At 37.2% G+C, this 15,859-nt stretch overlaps 1 pseudogene; it reads left to right on the top strand.

Moving 5' to 3' along the window:
- Window positions 1-3,170: 3,170 nt before the first annotated feature.
- On the top strand, window positions 3,171-4,120 carry LOC129628493 (olfactory receptor 10AG1-like; annotated as a pseudogene).
- Window positions 4,121-15,859: the final 11,739 nt, after the last annotated feature.

Here is a 15,859-nt window from a genome sequence, read left to right on the forward strand (position 1 = left end):
AGAGAGAAGAGATAACTAATGGAGGGGGCAACACTTAAAAATATTGATATATCGAGCAGATGCGACTGGATCTCTCTCCTTTTATAGAGAAGGGCAAATAAGAGTGATATCTTGGAGCATTATGAGTTTTTGGGTAGATACTGAAGTTTCACAAGCTAAAAATGTCAGTGAACAGTGTCAGAATTTATTTTCACTTTGGCTTGGCAACTAACAAGCCATATCTAAACTAGTTACCACATTCAGTGGTAATAGCTTGCCAAAAATCTGTATCCGTATCACTTGATTTTCAAACACAATGAATGTGTGCAAATACTACCAATGTTTTGTAAATTATAAATATCTTTATTAGCAAGATAATCTTTTGTTACTACTTTGCATTGTACTATTCCCAGAACAAGTCACTTATAATTCTGATAAACTAAGCACACACAATTTCATTATTTAGAAACACAAAAACAGATATTCATTTATGTAGGTATGCATGCTTGTCTGTGTGTGTACTTTAGGATAATATTGCTTTTGTGTACTGAAGTCAACTGACAACAAAGGATGGGAAGGTCAATAATATGTGCAAAGTCTTTCCAAGATTAGTAGACTGATTCGGGGAACGTGAAAAGTGAATATGTCTTCATTGTGCATCTGGATTGTATTAATAGCTATGGATTCTTTGCTGGAAGGGAATAATGGCAGACATCTTCTCTTTCTTTCCTTCTTTGAAAGGTATCTGTATATTTATATTTATATGGGTATCATATGTATAATTGTTTTTTGGAATAGTGTTTTGGTATATGTAACCTTATTGATAAACTATTTCTTTAGCTGTGACATGAAAGCATGTAAGCTTATTTCACTATCATAAGTAGTACAGAGAACATATATGGAAATAGAATAATAGAATTGGAAGATAAAGAGAAAGTGAACATATGGTCTGAGGGAAGAGTTGGAAAAAATATAAATTATGAAACAATGTTTTAGAGAGATGATGTTGAAATTTCAAAAAGGAAGATGATTGAGCTTTGCCACAATAAGCTTTACACACAAAAGATATACATATTTATATATGTGCATTTATATTTTGTGTTTAAAGCATTTAGATAGATGATAGATACACAGATAAAGAGTTTGTGTACATGCATGCAATAACACAGATGAGAACTTTTCTAGGTGGATTCACTGAACTAATTATATTTAGAATGATTAAGTTTGTCATATATGGCCTTCTCCAGTGGCTCAGTGGTAAAGAATCTGACTGAAGTGCAGGAGCTTCAGGAGACGTGGGTTTGATCCCTGAATTGGGAAGATATCTTGGAGAAGGGCATGGCAACCCATTCCAGTATTCTTGCCAGGAAATCCCACGGATAGAGGAGCCTGGCTATCTACAGTCCATAGGGTGGCACAACCAGACACAATTGAAGTGACTTAGCACACACACACAAGGTTGTTATATATATATATATATATATATATATATATATATATATATATATATATAGTTGTTGCTATTCAGTTGCTCGGTTGTGTCTGACTCTTTGTAAGTCCACAGATTGCAGCATGCCAGGCTTCCCTGTCCTTCACCATCTCCTGGAGCTTGTTCAAACTCATGTCCATAGAATTGGTGATGCCATCCAACCATCTTGAACTCTTTCATCCCCTTGTCCTCCTGCCTTCAATCTTTCCCAGCATCAGGGTCTTTTCTAAAGAGTTGGCTCTTCGCATCAGGTGGCCAAAGTATTGGAGCTTTAGCTTCAGCATCAGTCCCTCCAATGAATATTGAGGATTGATTTCCTTTAGGACTTACTGGCTTGATCTCCTTGCAGTCCCAGGGACTCAAGAATCTTCTCCAACACCCCAGTTTAAAAGCATCAATTCTTTGGCACTCAGCCTTCCTTATAAAATGTGTCTTTGAGGGTCATTATTCTGTGACAGCCAACATACTTAACAAAACAGAGAATCAATTAATATCTGCCTCATATATTGGATTTCCATACTGAAAGTATATAAACATTAGCAAACCACTAAATATCTAGAAGAAATGGAGTATCCATCATAGTCAACAAGAGTCCAAAATCCAGTACTTGGATGCAATCTCAAAAATGACAATGATCTCTGTTCGTTTCCAAGGCAAACCATTCAATATCATGGTAATCCAAGTCTATGCCCCAACCAATAATGCTGAAGAAGCTGAAGTTGAACGGTTCTATGAAGACCTACAAGACCTTCTAGAACTAACACCCCAAAAAAGATGTCCTTTTCATTATGGGGGACTGGAATACAAAAGTAGGAAGTCAAGAAACACCTGGAGTAACAGGTAAATTTGGCCTTGGAGTACAGAATGAAGCAGGGCAAAGGCTAATAGAGTTTTGCCAAGAGAACGCACTGGTCATAGCAAACACCCTCTTCCAACAACACAAGAGAAGACTCTACACATGGACATCACCAGATGGTCAACACCTAAATCAGATTGATTATATTCTTTGCAGCTAAAGATGGAGAAGCTCTATACAGTCAGCAAAAACAAGGCCCGGAGCTGACTGTGGCTCAGATCCTGAGCTCCTTATTGCCAAATTCAGACTTAAAATCAAGAAAGTGGGGAAAACCACTAGACCATTCAGGTATGACCTAAATCAAATCCCTTATGACTAGACAGTGGAAGTGAGAAATAGATTTAAGAGACTAGATCTGATTAAAGTGCCTGATGAACTATGGACGGAGGTGTATGACATTGTACAGGAGACAGGAATCAAGACCATCTCCAAGAAAAAGAAATGCAAAAAAGCAAAATGGCTGTCTGAGGAGACCTCACAAATAGCTGTGAAAATAAGAGAAGTGAAAAGCAAAGAAGAAAATGAAAGATATTCCCATTTGAATGCAGAGTTCCAAAGAATAGCAAGGAGAGATAAGAAAGCCTTCCTCAGTGATCAATGCAAAGAAATAGAAGAAAACAATAGAATGGGAAAGACTAGAGATCTCTTCAAGAAAATTAGAAATATATTTTCTTAAAAATATATTTCATATTAATGAAGAATATATTTCACTACACTTTCACAGGTCTTATTAGTAATAGGTTTTGTTTCTTTAGGGAATTTGAAAAATAAGAGGACATAGAATCCTGTTTATACATAAGGAAACAAAAGTCAAAAAGTGAAATAATGGTATTTCGGATTGAATCATTCCCACAGATGAAATATAAAGAGATGGAAGCAGAAGACAATGTATCCACAGTTATACAATTTGTTCTCCTGGGGTTTTCTGACCTTCCAAACCTCCAAGGGTTACTCTTTGGAGTGTTCTCCATAATTTACATCATTATCTTAACTGAAAAGAGTCTCTTAATAATAATAACTTGGCTTGACCCAGCTCTGCAGAAACCCATGTATTTTTTCTTGGCAAATTTTTCCTCCTTGGAAATTTGTTACATGCCCGTCACTTTCCCTAGGATTCTGGTGAACCTTTGAACTCAAAACAGAAGCATTTCTATGTTGGCCTGTGCTGCCCAAATGTGCTTCTTCCTTATCTTCGGAACCACTGAGTATTTCCTCCTGGCGGTGATGGCCTATGACCGCTGTGTGGCCATCTGTGACCCTCTGCATTATCCCCTGGTCATGACCCCAAAGACGTGCCTCCAGCTGGCTGTGGGCTCCTGGGTCACTGGAATCCCAGTGCAGATAGGGCAAACGTGTTGGATCTTCACTCTGCGTTTCTGTCATTCGAACCAGATTAACCACTTCTTCTGTTACGTATCCCCCATTCTGAAGCTGGGCTGTGGAGACACTTCTGTGCAGGAACTGTCAGTCTATGCAGGAGTTCTGCTGGTTGCTGCAGTGCCTTTTATGTTAATACTTCCCTCTTACAGTAAAATCATTTCCACTATTCTGAGGTTGCCAACAGCCAGAAGAGCCAAAGCCTTCTCCACATGTTTGTCTCACCTGTTGGTTGTGCTTTTATTTTTATATCTGCTGCCATTGCCTACTTCAGGCCCAAATCCAGTCACTCTGCAGGAACTGACAGACTGCTCTCCTTGTTCTACCCCATAGTGACTCTGGTGTTAAATCCCATGATATACAGCCTTGAGAACAAGCATGTGATTGCAGCATTGAGACAATTGTTACTTAAAATATAGATTGAAGGCAGGAGGAGACAGGGACCACAGAGGACAAGATGGTTGAATGGCATCACTGACTCAATGGACAACAGCTTGAGCAAACTCTAGGAGATGGTGAAGGACAGGGAAGCCTGGCGTGCTGCAGTCCATGGGGTTACAAAGAGCTGGACTGCACTGAGTGACTGAAAACAATAATAGTATAGTGTGATGAGTATAATTATAAATGTTTTAACTGTTTGCCACACAGTTATCAGAGAAAGGTTTTAAATATCTATAATTTCCCCTTAAAAACTTAACCCTTTCTAGCTTATAAGATACTTTAGATAGTTTAAAATAATCCACTGTTGACTATGCTTAAATATTTATTGGGCTTCCCTGGTGGCTTAGACGGTAAAGAATCTGCCTGCAATGCAGGAGACCTGGGTTTGATCCCTGGATTGGGAAGATCCCCTGGAGTAGGGAAAGGCTACCCACTCCAGTGTTCTTGCCTGGAGAATCTCCACAGACCGAGGATCCTGGTGGGCTAACTTGTGAAAGGATCTTAAATATTTCATACTTAAATAATCCTCTATTGTGAATAAAGAGTAATGTTCATTACATACTTTATGAAAAAAACAAAACAGAATTCAAGTTGTTAAGACTTTTGGCTTAAATATACCTTAAAACATGGAAGATTCCTTATATTTTTCCATTCTTATTGTTGGCTCTTTTTGCTTCAATTGCATGGAAACTGACCAGCAGCAGTTAAATAATGACTATTTGAAGGAGGAATTGAACAACTGAATGAGTGAATGCATATTACCATGCCCTATGTCAGAGCCCTGGAAAAATCTAGAGACTTCATTTCATATTGATGTATGGCAAAACCAATACAATATTGTAAAGTAATTAACCTCAAATTTAAATAAATAAATTTAAAAATTTTTAAAAAAGAAAAAAATAAAGATATTCAGATAAGAAAAAAAAAAATCTAGAGACTTCAAAGAATCAACAGACACTAGGAGTATGTCTATTTATCCCACTATACCCTCATGAGGAATTACTTCAATCATCATACTAAAAGAAAAATTTTCATGTACTGAGTACTTTTCCTAACTGCACATTATAGAAGAATCTCCCTGTTTGTCCCAACATTTTTACTTTGTACATATTTCTATATTCTGAAAAGGAGTACATCAAGGCTGTATATTGTCACCCTGTTTATTTAACTTCTATGCAGAGTACATCATGAGAAACGCTGGACTGGAAGAAACACAAGCTGAAATCAAGATTGCCGGGAGAAATATGAATAACCTCAGATATGCAGATGACACCACCCTTATGGCAGAAAGTGAAGAGGAACTCAAAAGCCTCTTGATGAAATTGAAAGTGGAGAGTGAAAAAGTTGGCTTAAAGCTCAACGTTCAGAAAACAAAGATCATGGCATCTGGTCCCACCACTTCATGGGAAATAGATGGGGGAACAGTGGAAACAGTGTCAGACTTTATTTTGGGGGGCTCCAAAATCACTGCAGATGGTGACTGCAGCCATGAAATTAAAAGACGCTTACTCCTTGGAAGGAAAGTTATGACCAACCTACATAGCATATTCAAAAGCAGAGACATTCCTTTGCCGACAAAGGTTTGTCTAGTCAAGGCTATGGTTTTTCCTGTGGTCATGTATGGATGTGAGAGTTGGACTGTGAAGAAGGCTGAATGATGAAGAATTGATGCTTTTGAACTGTGGTGTTGGAGAAGACTCTTGAGAGTCCCTTGGACTGCAAGGAGATCCAAGCATTCCATTCTGAAGTAGATCAGCCCTGGGTGTTCTTTGGAAGGAATGATGCTAAAGCTGAAACTCCAGTACTTTGGCCACCTCATGTGAAGAGTTGACTCATCGGAAAAGACTCTGATGCTGGGAGGCATTGGGGGCAGGAGGAGAAGGGGACGACAGAGGATGAGATAGCTGGATGGCATCACTGATTCAATGGACGTGAGTCTGAGTGATCTCCGGGAGTTGGTGATGGACAGGGAGGCCTGGCGTGCTGCAATTCATGGAGTCGCAAAAAGTTGGACATGACTGAGTGATTGATCTGTTCTGATGTAGCGATTTTGGCCCAAAAATAATCTGCTTTGAATTATTTCATCTTTTTCATCACTGTCTTCCAAACTACCCCTATGCTAATTCATAAGAATCTATGGTACATATACACAATGGAGTATTACTCAGCCATTAAAAAGAATACATTTGAACTAGTTCTAATGAGGTGGATGAAACTGGAGCCTATTATACAGAGTGAAGTAAGCCAGAAAGAAAAACACCAATACAGTATACTAATGCATATATATGGAATTTAGAAAGATGGTAACAATAACCCTGTGTACGAGACAGCAAAAGAGACACTGATGTATAGAACAGTCTTATGGACTCTGTGGAAGAGGGAGAGGGTGGGAAGATTTGGGAGAATGGCATTGAAACATGTAAAATATCATGTATGAAACGAGTTGCCAGTCCAGGTTCGATGCACGATACAGGATGCTTGGGGCTAGTGCACTGGGACGACCCAGAGGGATGGTATGGGGAGGGAGGAGGGAGGAGGGTTCAGGGTGAGGAACACATGTATACCTGTGGTGGATTCATTTTGATATTTGACAAAACTAATACAATTATGTACAGTTTAAAAATAAAATAAAATTTAAAATAAATAAATAAAATATATATCCTTTTTTGATAATAAGTACTTTATTTTTTCTTTTCTTTTTTTGCATTTGCTTATTTTTTATTATAAATTTATTTATTTTAATTGGAGACTAACTACTTTACAATATTGTATTGGTTTTGCCATACATCAACATGAATCCGCCACGGGGATGGGGAAATATATGTGCTTTTAATGGTAAGAAAATGTTAGAATTTATTTTCAGAATTACACAAAGCTTCCACAATTGCATTTACATTAGTGTGCCTTGCCTAATCCTCTATATTTTTAACATACTCTAAGTGATATAATTTTTAAACCTTTGAACTGATATTCACCAGGAAAATGAGCATCTGTCAATAGAATCATTAACAGGTATCCTCCCAATTCCATTCAGATGGCACGGTAGTAAAGAATCTGCCTGCCAGTGCAGGAGATGCAAGAGACACGAGTTTGATCCCTGAGTTAGGAAGTTCCCCTGGAACAGGAAATAGCAACTCACTCCAGTCTTCTTGCTTATAAAATTCCATGAACAGAGGAGCTTGGTAGTCAGTCTAGACACAGACCGTCTACAGTCTAGTCGGTCACACAGAGTCACATACGACTGAGCACACACACACACATAAGCATAATCAGCAACTCATTTAGAGAATACGTCCTCTGGAAGTTCTTTTGACAATTATGCTCTTTTGTTGTTTTAGTTATAATTGTACACATGTGTATAAGGCAATGTTAGCTTCTGTGTTGAAGCTAGTTATGTTTCACTTCTCATCCATTTGCTTATTTTACCATCTAGGTTGTAAATATGATGTACTAGGTTTAGTTACTTATGCATTTTATCATAGTGTCTATATGTATATATACCTTCTAGTTAAATGTTTAGTATGTTTATATACTTTAATATATAGTCCGTAATGTACTCTAGGATGATGATTATAATAGAGATGACAAAGATAACGATCTAGATGGAGAAAACAATAGTAGTTTTTTTTCTAAAATTTAGGAAAGCAGGAGTCACAGCACCATGGAAATAGTGCTGTCCCCTAAGTTCACATTTCATGTGTAAAATAAGTGATTCAATTATACATATACATGTACCTTTTCTGTTTCAAACAATTCCACATTTACATTGTTATATAACATTGAACAGCACTCCCTGTGCAATAGGCAACTCCTTCTCGGACATCAATTTTAAATACAGCAGTGTGTACATGTCACTTTTTTTTTTTTTTTAGATTCTGCAAGTAAATGATATAATATGATATTTCTCTTTCTATGTCTGACCACAGTCAGTATGACAATCTGTAGGTCCATCCATGTTCTTGCAAATGGAATCATTTCACTCTTTTTAACAGCTGAATAATAAACGGGAAAATTCTGAAAGAGATGGGAATACCAGACCACCTGACCTGCTTCTTGAGAAATCTGTATGCAGGTCAGGAAGCAACAGTTAGAACTGGACATGGAACAACAGACTGGTTCCAAATAGGAAAAGGAGTGTGTCAAGGCTGTATATTGTCACCCTGCTTATTTAACTTATATGCAGAATACATCATGAGAAACGCTGGGCAGGATGAAACACAAGCTGGAATCAAGATTGCCGGGAGTAATATGAATAACCTCAGATATGCAGATGACACCACCCTTATGGCAGAAAGTGAAGAGGAACTAAAAAGCCTCTTGATGAAAGTGAAAGAGGAGAGTGAAAAAGTTGGCTTAAAGCTCAACATTCATAAAACGAAGATCATGGCATCTGGTCCCATCACTTCATGGGAAATAGATGGGGAAACAGTGGAAACAGTGCCAGACTTTATTTTGGGGGGCTCCAAAATCATTGCAGATGGTGATTGCAGCCATGAAATTAAAAGACGCTGGCTTACTCCTTGGAAGGAAAGTTATGACCAACCTAGACAGCATGTTAAAAAGCAGAGACATTACTTTGTCTTCAAAGGTCCATCTAGTCAGGGCTATGGTTTTTCCAGTGGTCATGTATGGATGTGAGAGTTGGACTATAAAGAAAGCTGAGCACAGAATTGATGCTTTTGAACTGTGATGTTGGAGAAGACTCTTGAGAGTCCCTTGGACTGCAAGGAGATCCAAGCAGTCCATCCTAAAGATCAGTCCTAGGTGTTCATCGGAAGGACTGATGTTGAAGCTGAAACTTCAATACTTTGGCCACCTGATGTGAAGAGCTGAATCATTGGAAAAGACGCTGATGCTGGGAAAGATTGAGGGCAGGAGGAGAAGGGGACAACAGGGATGAGATGGTTGGATGGCATCACCGACTCAATGGACATGAGTTTAGGTAAACTCCAGGAGTTGGTGATGGACAGGCAGGCCTGGCATGCTGTGGTTCATAGGGTCACAAAGAGCAGACACAAGTGAGTGACTGAAATGAACTGAATATCAGATTTTGGCACCATTAATGTGTGTGTTATGATTGACATTTTGGATGTTCCAAGGGAAGTGTGTTTTCCTTTTCTGTGCATGCATTTAACCCAACTTCATATGATGTCTGAACTTCTGTGGACATAGACACCTGTGAATATAGACACATTTCATAAGTATCTTGCAAGAATTTAATATATTCACAAGTCAATTGGAAGAGTAGTAAGAAAGGCCCTGGAATGACCTATTGATATTTCAAAGAAAAGTATTGTATGTTTCTGTGAGTGTGGCTTTCATAATTATGATATTCCACAGCTAGATATTTGATGATTTGAAAGCAGTTTTTTGACAAATATCTTACATTTTAAATAAGATTTCATTTTGTAATCTATTTTGTTGTTGTATAATTCTAACATGTAAAAGCATTGTTAAACCTGCAGGCTTTGCACATTTTCTTATAACTTGGTTCACAACAACTATGACTCCTTCATCATTACTTGAAATAGTAGCCCAAAGATAAAAATGATTTCAAGAGATATTATTAATAATGCCTGTATCTGTACTGATCTGTACTTATTTTCAATCTATTTTTGTTGTGAATTTTCATAGTCTTAATAAGCTCCTACATCTAAAATTTTATCAAGATAAATCAGCAAAATGTTTATAAAAGGTCTCTAAAGAAAGAGTAAGTTGTCCCAATTGCCTTCACAAATATAAAGTGAAAGTCAAAGTCACTCCATTGTTTCCTACTCTTTGTGACCCCGTGGACTATACAGTCCATGAGATTCTCCAGGCCAGAATACTGGAGTGGGTAGCCTTTCCCTTCTCCAGGGGATCTTCCCAACCCAGGGATTTAACCCAGGTCTCCCACACTTCAGGGGGATTCTTTACCAGCTGAGCCACAAGAGTAACCAAAGAATATTGAAGTGGGTAGCCTATCCCTTCTCCAGCAGTCTTCCTGACCCAGGAATGGAACTGAGGTATCCTGCGTTGCAGGCGGATTCTTTACCAACTGAACTATTAGGGAAGCCCAAATAGAAAATACAAGCTAAAAGGGAAAACATTTGAAAGTTGCATATATCAAATAATAAATATATAGAAAGATTATGCAAATAATTCTCAAAGCCAACAGGAAGAAGCAATCTAACATCAAATGTAGGAGATTTTTTTTTTGTTTGTTGGTGTATCATTGCTATTTAATATTGTGCTAGTTTCTATTGTATAATGAAGTGAATTAGCTATATGTATACATAGGTCCCCTCCCTCCGACTCCTGACATTCCGTCATCTAGGTCACCACAGAGCATTGAGTTGAGCCCCCTGTGCTTTAAAAAAGGTTCCCACTAGTTCTCTGGCCATCATAAAAAAATACACAAACCAGAAATGCTAGAGAGGGTATAGAGAAAAGGGAACCCTCTTGTACTGTTGGTGGGAACTTAAATTGATACAGCCACTGTGCAGACCAGTATGGAGGTTCCTTAAGAAACTAATATAGACCTGCCATTGACCCAAGAATTCCACTACTGGGCATATACACCAAGAAAACCATAATTCAAAAAGACATATGCACCCCAATGTTCATTGGACTGTTATTTACAATAGCCAGGACATGGAAGTAATCTAAATGTCCACTAAATGTACAAAACTCTTAAATAAATATTTTACTAAAGCGGATAGCAGAAGTCAAATAATCACATAAAGGATAGTAACTGCCATTAGTCATTATCAAAATGCAAATGAAAACAAAACTGAGATTATGCTCTGAATGTATTTCAATTGTTAGAATTAAAATAAAACAAATCACAAAATGGTATAATTCAAAATTAGTGTGTACATATATAACACTTGAACAGTTTTCAACGCATAGGCATAAAATTTATAAACTAGCCTTTAACTATTAATCTTCATAAAAGTATAAATCTATTCCTACTTCCTATAGTTAAATCTCATATTTTTCTCCATTGTATCTTGGATTTTGTGTCTGTGTGTGTTTGTTTGTAGGGTGTGGCACAGAAAATACTATTACCTTATAGTCTCTGTACTGAGAGTTGCCACAATTAACTTGAGGGCATCCTTGGCTGGGGAGACAATATAGTAACTTCTTGGAGTTATAGTTTGTGACAACTGAGGGCAGTTGATATAAATGGGAGTCTTGGCTGGACACACGTTAGCACAGCTAGAAATATTTGCGTCCTCTCTTCCAGTTTAGCGTGATGTTGTAACTAATATTGATATGAGGGGTCATGCCTGGAAATTCAGTATTCTGTTTCCGGTTTGTACATCTGAAAAGGAGTGAATGAGCATTCCTCTGTATCCCTTGTAGTCTGGGAGGCGGTGAGGACTACCCGGCTCATGCGGATGGAGAGGTAGAAGATCTGTATTGAAGATGACACAGCTGCCCCAACAGTCCTGGATTTCTTACTGCAGAACACTTAACGGGAGAGAAACAAAATTCCATGTAAGACAGTGTATATTTACATCTTTTAGACCATCTTTATTTTATAAAAATAATATATCATCATAAATTATTGTTTTACAATGCTTATATTTCTTAGTAATTACAAAATACAGGAAGAGAGAGAATTTAGAGAAGGCGTGGTATAGACAGGTATGGTTTTGCTTGTTGTACCAAACTTCTTGAGTGGCATGCAGAAAGGTTTAGTTCAATTAGATAGTGACCTGGGGAAGAAGCTGATCCCTAGTGTAAGAATAATTCCTATTTAAAAAGCACTATTTGTTATGAAGATAGAAGATATTTTAGAGGGCAGTTAGGCCTGGTATCAAATACTTGGTGTCAAGAATTACCTAACTACCAAAAAAAAAAAACAAACCTTTCACAGTTCTATCAGCTTTTAACTCAATAGCTCAATTAATAAAGGTAAGCATTGTATTTAACTTCAATCTAAACAGGTAAGCATGACTCATTTTTGTCCAATGTCGAATTTAGTTTTAAATGTGCCTATTTATATGTAACATCAGGCAAAAAACATTAATTTCAGAAAATTTAGCAAGGAAACTTTTGTTATTATTGTTGTTTAATTTTAAAACCCTGATTCAGATAGCCTTTTTACTTCTCTGACCCACATCGTTATATTATCAAAAAAAAAATTACAAAAGTACTTTATAATATAGTGGGCCACCATATCAAAGTTTACCAGTCTCTGGGGCCACGCAGAGTCAGACATGACTGAAGTGACTTAGCAGAAGCAGCAGCAGCAGCAGCATCACTATCATAATCATTAAAATGCTAACCTTTATTAAGTGATTAGTATGTATTAAGTATGTATTTAAGAAGTTTGCATGTATTAAACCTGGGGATATCTCATTAAAGTTAATGTATGATAACTAAGGAATAAGATAGCAAATGAACTTTATTAAAAGGATTTTGCACCCTATTAACATCAAATACTGTTTGTTAAAAATAACTTTTATGGTAACTGAATCTGACAATACAAAAGAGATTTAGGTATGTTTTTATTTAAATCTTTAGAAACTTCAAATAAGGAATTCAGTTCAGTTCAGTTCAGTCGTTGAGTTTTGACCGACTCTTTGTGAACCCATGGACTGCAGTGCACAAGGAATTATAGGCTTCTGGAATCACCAATTTTAGACTTTTCTATCTTCAATTTGATTTTACAAACCTGTCTTCAATAGCAGCATGTACATTTTAATGATAGATGATGTACATGCTTATTATAATCATCACACAGTGGAAAGACCAGAAAAGCAAACATGAGTTATTTGGATAAAAACAAAAGTGGCTACATAACCTGAACAATTTTATGGCTTTTCTTTCTGAATGTAGTAGTAGTACTATCTAAAGGTTTCCAGAAGCTGGAAACCAGCAGCAACATTGCAAGATTTGAGAAGAAAAATTTTGATGAGATTGAGTTTATAAAACTAAGAGTAACTTTGGTAGGATTTGAATAACTTTAATATTTCTTACTTTAAATATGATTTTACATTGATAATTCCACTTAAGATTCATAAAATCTTGCTCCATTTGACAAAGAAAAGCAAAGTTAAGAATAAAAAAAAGGTTTCAGTAAATTAAGAACACTATATTTTTAATTGCAAGTTCTGTTTTTTTACTTCTTCTGTCTATTTTTTGAACCTGAGTTTCAGTATGATTTTCAAATGTACTACCCTGTGTGAAAAACTGAAAGTGTTAGTCGCTCAGTTATATCCGACTCTTTACAACCCCATGGACCATAACCCACCAGGCTACTCTGTTTATGGAATTCTCCAGGCAAGAATACTGGAGCAGGTAGCCATTCCCTTCTCCAGGAAATCTTCTTGACCTAGGGATATTCAAATATACTATCCTACTTGAACAGAAAGGAATACTTTAGATAGAAGTCCAAAAAATGAGAGAAGACCTTATATCAAAAGAAGATTCAATAAAATTAAAAAAAAAAAACAAAAAACTGATGGTAGTTTCTGAAGGCAGAGGTTAACTCATCAAATGTAGGGCATGATACATACAGGACTGAAAAGGTTGATAGCTCATTCAACAAGCAATTTTAATCAGTATCCAAGTATTACACTCTACATTGAATTAAATAGGTGAATAAACATGGATAAAGGTGTCAGGATAAGGTAGTGAAAAAAATAGGCACTGTTTCATAGTCTTATACACATAAAATCGTATCTTAATAATGTCACCTATCAGACCCCCATTTCTGATCATTCTAAAGACACAGTTAAAGCATTTTTATATTTCTTAAAATCACATTTTCATTGGGAAAATTCTATAATAATGAGTTAAGTATAAATACCTTCTGATCCTTAATATATATTATATGTAAAATAAAAATATATATAAGTAGTCTGAAATACTGTAGCTGATAAAATAGATTCTGTTCAGCTTTCCTTTTCCTGGGGAAAGGAATTCCCCAGGGTGCTCAAGTGTTGGATGGACTGTTCCTGCTACCCCAGGTGTGTGTCTACACTTCTGTAGCTGAAATGTTGACCCTCGTCCTCACTTAAAACTGTTAGAATGTGGATATAGGTGTGTCTCTTCTTTGCAGTGGCTTAATCTCTGTGAACTTTCAAATTAGTTAACACATACCATGGAAGTTATGTATGTAATACTGAAAACAATGATATAATTTGTAACTTCTACAAGAGTGGGTGAAAATGATATAATTTCTAGACACACACACACTCTACAGAAGGTACACTTGAACTGTACTGGTCTAAAAAGATAGATGATTCTTTCAACAAGCAATTTTAATCAGTATACAAGTACTACAGTCTACACTGAATTAAATAAGTAAATAAAACAGGAGGGTACAGGAGCTTGTTCTGAATTTTGGGTAGAAATCCTCACTTACATCTTGGGGACTATTATAAAGAAACAATCAAGTTGATTCATTTTAATTTATTCAATTAAGAAATTACTTTTGTGAGAAAATATACCTATATCTTCCATAAAAAGATGTACAGAATATCATCAGTTCAGCTCAGTTCAGTTCAGTCGCTCAGTCGTGTCCGACTCTTTGCGACCCCATGAATTGCAGCACGCCAGGCCTCCCTGTCCATCACCAACACCCAGAGTTCACTCAGACTCACGTCCATCGAGTCAGTGATGCCATCCAGCCATCTCATCCTCTGTTGTCCCCTTCTCCTCCTGCCCCCAGTCCCTCCCAGCATCACAGTCTTTTCCAATGAGTCAACTCTTCACATGAGGTGGCCAAAGTACTGGAGTTTCAGCTTTAGCATCATTCCTTCCAAAGAATACCCAGGGCTGATCTCCTTTAGAATGGACTGGTTGGATCTCCTTGCAGTCCAAGGGCTCTCAACAGTCTTCTTCAACACCACAGTTCAAAAACATCAATTCTTCAGCGCTCAGCTTTCTTCACAGTCCAACTCTGACATTCATACATGACTACTGGAAAAACCATAGCCTTGACTAAACAAACCTTCGTTGGCAAAGTAATGTCTCTGATTTTGAATATGCTATCTAGGTTGGTCATAACTTTCCTTCCAAGGAGTAAGCATCTTTTAATTTCAGGGCTGCAGTCACCATCTGCAGTGATTTTGGAGCCCAGAAAAATAAAGTCTGACACTGTTTCCAATATTTCCCCATCTATTTCCCATGAAGTGATGGGACCGGATGCCATGATCTTCGTTTTCTGAATGTTGAGCTTTAAGCCAACTTTTTCACTCCTTTTTCACTTTTATCAAGAGGCTTTTTAGTTCCTCTTCACTTTCTGCCATAAGGGTGGTGTCACCTGTATATCTGAGGTTATTGATATTTCTCCCAGCAATCTTGATTCCAGCTTGTGCTTCTTCCAGCCCAGAGTTCTCATGATGTACTCTGCATAAAAGTTAAATAAGCAGGGTGACAATATGCAGCCTTGACATACTCTTTTTCCTATTTGGAACCAGTCTGTTGTTCCAGTCTGTTGTAACTGTTGCTTCCTGACCTGCATATAGGTTTCTCAAGAGGCAGGTCCGGTGGTCTGATATTCCCATCTCCTTCAGAATTTTCCACAGTTTATTGTGATCCTCACAGTCAAAGGCTTTGGCATAGTCAATAAAGCAGAAATAGATGTTTTTCTGGAACTCCCTTGCTTTTTCGATGATCCAGCGGATGTTTGCATATGGATCTCTGGTTCCTCTGCCTTTTCTAAAACCAGCTTGAACATCTGGAATATCATAAGAATCTTAAAATCTAGCTATAGTAAA

Source organism: Bubalus kerabau, chromosome 15, assembly GCF_029407905.1.
Source record: "Bubalus kerabau isolate K-KA32 ecotype Philippines breed swamp buffalo chromosome 15, PCC_UOA_SB_1v2, whole genome shotgun sequence".
NCBI lineage: Eukaryota > Metazoa > Chordata > Mammalia > Artiodactyla > Bovidae > Bubalus > Bubalus kerabau.